Here is a 6,811-nt window from a genome sequence, read left to right as displayed (position 1 = left end):
GAGAGGAGGACTTTTAATCAATTGAATTAATAAAGATTTTTAATCGAATTATGCATTAGCCAATGGACCTTCGGATCACCTAAAGTTAAACGAAATACATACGGATATCCGTCTATTATTATATTTCTTATTATTCACAATCACTTTCCCTTAGGAACAATCAAATTATTAGTAGCCTTAGCTTTACATAGTAACCTTAGATAACGGTAGATCGATTCATAGTCCCTGTGGATTCGATATCTTTTAAAACTACACGACACGACTGTGCACTTGCAGTCATCTGATTAACAGACACGTAAAGTCGCGATCAAGTTTTTGGCGCCGTTGCCGGGGACTATTTAAGTCGATATCGTAACTCACTGTTACACCGTAGATACTAGGGCAATTCTTTCTTTTCTTTATGGACGATTGTATGCCAAATACTCGTTCACAAGGAGGAGATTTAATACAACAAATTAACGAGATCGAACGTTTCATTAACGTCAAACGTCGAGCTCGCAATCTTCCTGAAGTAGCACCAATTCCGATTAATCAGGAATTGACCTTTACTGATCAAATCAATCAAATTATCCTGAAGTTAGAGATGGCTGTTATTCGTCCTCTTAGAGACTATGCCGCTCCTTCATGTGCTGAACCGCACTCAAGTATCGCACCACCTACGATTGAGGCAAACAATTTTGAATTGAAACCTTCGTTGGTACAAGCTGTTCAACAGAATCAATTCTCTGGAAGCCCTGCAGACGACCCCAACCACCATTTATCTGTGTTCGTGCAATATGCCAACACTGTCAAAGCTAACAACGTTAGTTCCGAAGCTATTCGATTACGTCTCTTTCCTTTCTCCTTGAGAGATAGAGCTAGAGCGTGGCTTCAATCCCTGCCTTCTAATTCCATAACTACATGGGACGAATTGAAGAGAGTATTCTTGGCAAGATACTTTCCGCCTAGCAAAACTGCTATGCTAAGAGGTCAAATCAACGGATTTACCCAGAAAGATAACGAATCATTCTTCGAAGCTTGGGAACGATACAAGGACATGCTTAGACTATGCCCTCATCATGGACTCGAACCGTGGCTGATCATCCATACTTTCTATGGTGGTCTCCTTTATAACACTAAAATGACTATAGATGCCGCTGCTGGCGGAGCACTAATGGACAAACCCCATGATGAAGCATACAACCTCATAGAGAACATGGCACAAAACCATTACCAATGGGGTGGAGAACGAGCCGCTCTAGAGAAAACCCAAACCAAAGGAGGAATGTACGAAATAAGTGGTATAGACCGCGTTAACGCTAAAGTAGACGCTTTAACTCAAAAGATCGAAAACTTAACCATCACTCCTTCAGCCACCGCTGCTGCCGTAGCACCTAACTGCGAGATTTGTGGATTAACTGGACACGCAGTTGCCGAATGTCAACTCTTGACTGGAATCCCATCTGATCAAGTAAATTATGCTCAAGGAAACCCTTATTCTAACACGTACAACCCTGAATGGAAAAACCATCCGAACTTTTCGTATAAGAATAACAACGCATTGTACGCGCCTGGACAAGCACCTGCTGTCCCACCTGGCTATCAAAAAGTGCCTGTAGCTGCTCAAAACACCCCTAGGAAGTCGAATCAAGAAATCATGATGGAAAACTTTATAGCTTCCCAACAACAAACCAATAAGGACTTCCTAAATCAAAACATCCACAATAGCGAGCAACTAAAACAATTAGCAAACAAAGTAGATGCCTTAGCTACGCATAACAAAATGTTAGAAACGCAAATTTCACAAGTTGCCCAACAACAAGCACCTAATGCTGCCCCTGCTGGCACGTTTCCTGCTCAACCACAACCTAATCCTAAAGGACATGCGAACGCGATAACACTACGAAGTGGAACGAACTATGATGGACCTATTGATCCTAGAACTCAAAACGCACCCATGTCCCAACAAAAGCCAAAGGAAACCAAAAAGACATCAACCGATGATCAAACTGTTAGACGCTGGCCTGAGGATCTAGAGGGGGGTGAATAGATCTCACAGAGTTTTTCGGAATTATTTCGAACTAAAGCGAAAGCGGTTCTGAATCGACTTGCGTCTATTCCGGATCGTTATTGCAAGGGTCGTATATGTGACAAAACCACAAGATAATTGAGATTAATGATGAAGTGATATGTTATCGAATCAATACGTTTCACAGCTGAAAATCAATTGACTTCTAAATTGACAAACTTCGAATTGCAATGCAGTAATAATGGAATAAGCAAAAAGACAAACACTTGGTGATAATGTTCAAATTGATGATGATTCAAGATGTGGTGAATTGTGATGTTTATGCAGAACCTTAATTCACAATTTTAACACTTGAATCGTTAATCAATTTTGCAATTATGACCAAATATGAACAGAACGTAAATTAAAAGATAAAAGCGACAAGAACACGATATTTGTTCAGGCAGTTCGTCGATCGTCCTCGCTACGACTACGTCTGCCCCCAATTCCAAATTGAAATTGGGAAATCTTCCATTAATGTTGAAAGTAGTATATACAAAAAAGAAAACAAAGCGATAAACAATAAACCGAATTTGTCGATCCTTTGAATCTTCTTCCCCCTTAATCTTGAGTCAGATCAAGGTGATCCAAGAGCTTCACTTAATCCCTTTTCTGTAGTGTCTTGAATTGCCTTGAACCCTTGTTCTTCAATCTTCACACTCAGATGGATCCTCGATGAAACCTCTTGATAAAAACCCCCAAGAAACACCTATCTTGGAGGACAAAACCCTCGGATTTTATTCACCAAAAACCCCACAAATCTTCACCCACTAGGAATCTTCAATTCCGTTCCATGGACGTTATCGAGCTCGATCACTAACCCTCAACGCAAGAATGATTATGTGTAATTGTGTTGGAGATGACGAAGAACGAAGATGAGAAGCCTTTGTGTATCTTTCAATCGTTGGTATTTTTGTTTAATAATTGAACCTTGGACAATATATATGAGTTGCTGGTATGTTGGAGTAGAGTGAACACATGATTTGGGAAGGTTTTAGCAGATAGGTCGACCTACCTTGGTGCTTAGGTCGACCTAACAGAGGTAAGAATGAGTCAGAATGAATTTGTTGCCAGTTGAGTCGACCTATTGCTAGTTTAGGTCGACCTAGCATCAGTTAATTCAGCTTTTTGAAGAATTCTTCAGATTAGGTCGACCTATGGATGTGAGTGGGTCGACCTAACAGTGATATGACAAAAACTCTTCAGTTTAGGTCGACCTGGGAGTGTGGTTAGGTCGACCTACTTGTGGTATTTCTGAAACTTTCTTGTTTTCTTAGTTTTGAGTCGACCTAGATATATTGCAGGTCGACCTGATTTGTCTTGAATAGACAACCTAGCATTTCCTTGAGTTCTTTTGCTTAAGCCTTGTTGTTTGTTTGCTTGTGGAGTTTGCCATGGATCAAAAACTTCTTTGTGAATGTGACCTTGTATTTACACAAACTGCTAAGACCGATGAGAACAACAACGAAGTGGAACCTGAAAAAGAAAAACCTTACGTTCCACCACCACCTTATAAGCCACCAATTCCTTACCCTCAGAGATTAGCCAAATCAAAAACCGAAGCGCAATTTAAAAAATTTGTAGAACTTCTGAAACAATTAAACATAACCATACCGTTCACAGAAGCCATAACCGAAATGCCTTCGTACGCTAAATTCTTAAAAGAAATTCTATCAAACAAGAAGAAACTCGAGGATAACGAAACTATAACACTTACCGCTGAATGTAGCGCTATCATACAAAATAACATGCCTCCCAAACTGAAAGATCCTGGTAGTTTTTCTATACCCTGCGTAATAGGAAAGACTATTATAGAGAAAGCCTTGTGCGACTTAGGATCCAGTGTTAGTTTGATGCCTCTTTCAACCTGTAAGAAGCTAAATCTGGGTGAGCTTAAGGCAACGAGAATGTCTCTTCAACTAGCTGACCGTTCGGTTAAATACCCTGTAGGAATGTTAGAAAATATCCCTGTTCGTGTAGGCCAATTCTACATCCCAACTGACTTCATCATAATGGATATCCAAGAAGATTCTAACGTCCCGATCATATTAGGAAGACCATTCTTAGCAACCGCTGGTGCAATTATAGACGTCAAGCGAGGAAAGCTTACCTTCAAAGTAGGAGAAGATAAAATAGAATTTATTCTTTCCCAATTCCTAAAAGCACCTTCAATAATTGACACATGCTGCTCTGCCGACATAATCGATGAGTGTGTAAATGAAATAAAATCCGAACCACGTAAGGAAGCCGAGATCCTAAGAATTCCTATACCGCCAATTTTTGAAGATGACAACTGGCGTGGGGAATATCAGGATAACCACCTGAGTGAATGTTTAGCATTAACTCCTGATCCTATACCTGGGCCTAAGAAACCTGCTATAGAACTTAAAACACTACCTACTAACCTTAGGTACGAATTCCTAGACGAAGAACAAAACCGACCAGTTATAGTTAACGCCAATTTAGGACAGACCGAGACTGAAAAATTACTTACTGTCCTAAGAAAATACCCAACCGCTTTAGGATATAACATATCAGATCTGAAAGGAATAAGTCCTTCCCTCTGTATGCACCGCATTATGCTCGAAGAAGATTGTAAAACCTCTAGAGAACATCAAAGGCGAATAAATCCTATTATGAGCGATGTGGTTAAAAAGGAAATCCAAAAACTGCTAGAAGCCGGAATAATATATCCAATATCCGATAGTAAATGGGTTAGTCCTGTTCATGTCGTACCAAAGAAAGGAGGAGTTACTGTAATCACTAACGCAAAAGGCGAATCTGTAGCACAACGTACCCAAACTGGATGGAGAATGTGCATTGACTATAGGAAGCTAAACAAAGCCACCCGAAAAGACCACTTCCCTTTACCATTCATAGATCAAATGCTCTAACGCCTAGCTAAACAATCACATTTCTGTTATCTGGATGGGTACTCCGGATTTTCCCAAATTCCTATCCACCCTGACGACCAAGTGTCGCTCGCTCGCGAAAATGAACAGAGTCGCCACCAATATATTTATCCCAAAGCAGGAAGGGAATATCAGAAAACCTAGAATAAGGATAAGAGAAGGTCTTGCGACCAGAGATAAGGTACGGGAGTCGGTTACGCGAGGGGAAGGTACTAGCACCCCTCACGCCCATCGTACTCGATGGTATCCACCTATGTTTGTTCTATTCTAAGGGTGTATAAATCTAAAGTTTAATTACTAAGGGAATGCATGCAAATGAAAGAAAAAGAAACACGGGGAAAATAAGGTTTTTAAATAGTTGTGCTCGCTTAGGCCCCGCGACCTAATGCCTACGTATCCTTTTCAGGAATCAGAGCGCCGTAGTTCGGCTCTTTAGTTTTTGTTTGTTTTTGTGTTTTTTAGTTGAACAGTTACATTCGCACTCCGCTGCTCGACCTCTGGAGTCTTAAGCTGGGAATGGAGCGGAAATAACGTGTCCGATTAGGAGAAAGAATGCCCTGAAGGCAAGAGAAAGAATGCCTCGGAGGCAAGAGAGAGAAGAGAGAAAATTGGTTTGTGTCTTTTAGGTGTAATTCCATGATGGACGAAAACCCACTACAAGGCTTCGCATCACTTCCTTACTTTGTTTAGGTCTGAGCCTTTATTAGATATTTTGAAATGTTTTTTGGTTGGGTGTTTTTTAAGGGAAATTAATTTGTGACTTGAATCATGCCATAAAAAAGAGTTTTTTGAATATTTAGAGAATGCACATCGAGGCCTACGCCACAATCGTTTCTCTAAATAGTGGTTAAGAAATACAAAGTTTTGGATATTTAGAGAATGCACATCGAGGCCCACGCCACAATCGTTTCTCTAAATAGCGGTTAAGAAATACACCGAGGCCTACGCCTCAATCATTTCTCTTCCGCTAAGTGGGAAAGAGCATACATCGGGGCCTACGCCCCAATCATTTCTTTCACACTAAAAAAAAAGTATTAGCATGATTCGCGTCGTCCTTTATTAATGTTTTAAAGTTGAAAAGAAAAAAGGGGAGAAAACTAGCCTAAAATGAATAACTAGCCTAAGTGTTTAAAAGGGAAGACTAACCTAAAAGTCATGAAGATTATAGGTTCTAAATCTATGGGAACATACAAGTGAAGTTACAAGTAAAAATCACAAGTAAGCATGATATAAAATTAGTACAAAATTGACTAAGAGAATGACTTGGAAATATAGCACAAAACATGAAAACAAATGATTCAAAATATTGTACAAAATTGAATTAAAAGATACTATTTATTTCTTATGATTTTTATATGACAAAACAAGAATTCTAAACCAAGCAAAAGAGAAATAAAATAAATAGCCTAAACTAATATTTTTGTGATTATTTTTGTGTAAAAAAAAAAAATTGTATCAAAGTCTAAAAAATAATAGGAGAAAAATAGTTCCTTATGGGTTTTTTTATTACTAAAATAAAAAAGTAAAAGAAAATCTAAATTCTACCAATTAAAATACAGAGCCAGGGGGTGTCAATTGAGAATGTGGTGCATAGAGCAGTTAAGGCGCAGGCCCATTGCAGTATTGGCCCAAAGGAGTTTTTTTGTTTGGCAGCATTTTTTTCAGAAAACGTGGGCCTGGGGGTACGCTGAGCAATTTGGCCCAAAGGTTTTGTTGTTTGTTCAGATTGCCAAAAAAATGGCGCAACATGGGCCTTCAGGGGAGTGCATAATGCAAATCAGGCCCGGATTCTTTTGTGATCCATATATTTTCAGAATTAATTTAGTAAAAACGATTAGTTAAAAGGAATAAA

The 6,811-nt window shown here is 39.3% G+C and overlaps 1 non-coding gene across 1 annotated transcript; it reads right to left on the bottom strand.

Moving 5' to 3' along the window:
- Positions 1-958: 958 nt before the first annotated feature.
- On the bottom strand, positions 959-1,065 carry LOC131621139 (small nucleolar RNA R71). Its single transcript, XR_009289468.1, has one exon. It is a non-coding gene; the product is annotated as a small nucleolar RNA R71 (small nucleolar RNA).
- Positions 1,066-6,811: the final 5,746 nt, after the last annotated feature.

This window comes from Vicia villosa, linkage group LG7 (assembly GCF_029867415.1).
Source record: "Vicia villosa cultivar HV-30 ecotype Madison, WI linkage group LG7, Vvil1.0, whole genome shotgun sequence".
Taxonomy (NCBI): domain Eukaryota; kingdom Viridiplantae; phylum Streptophyta; class Magnoliopsida; order Fabales; family Fabaceae; genus Vicia; species Vicia villosa.
This window is presented reverse-complemented; position numbering and strand designations above follow the sequence as displayed.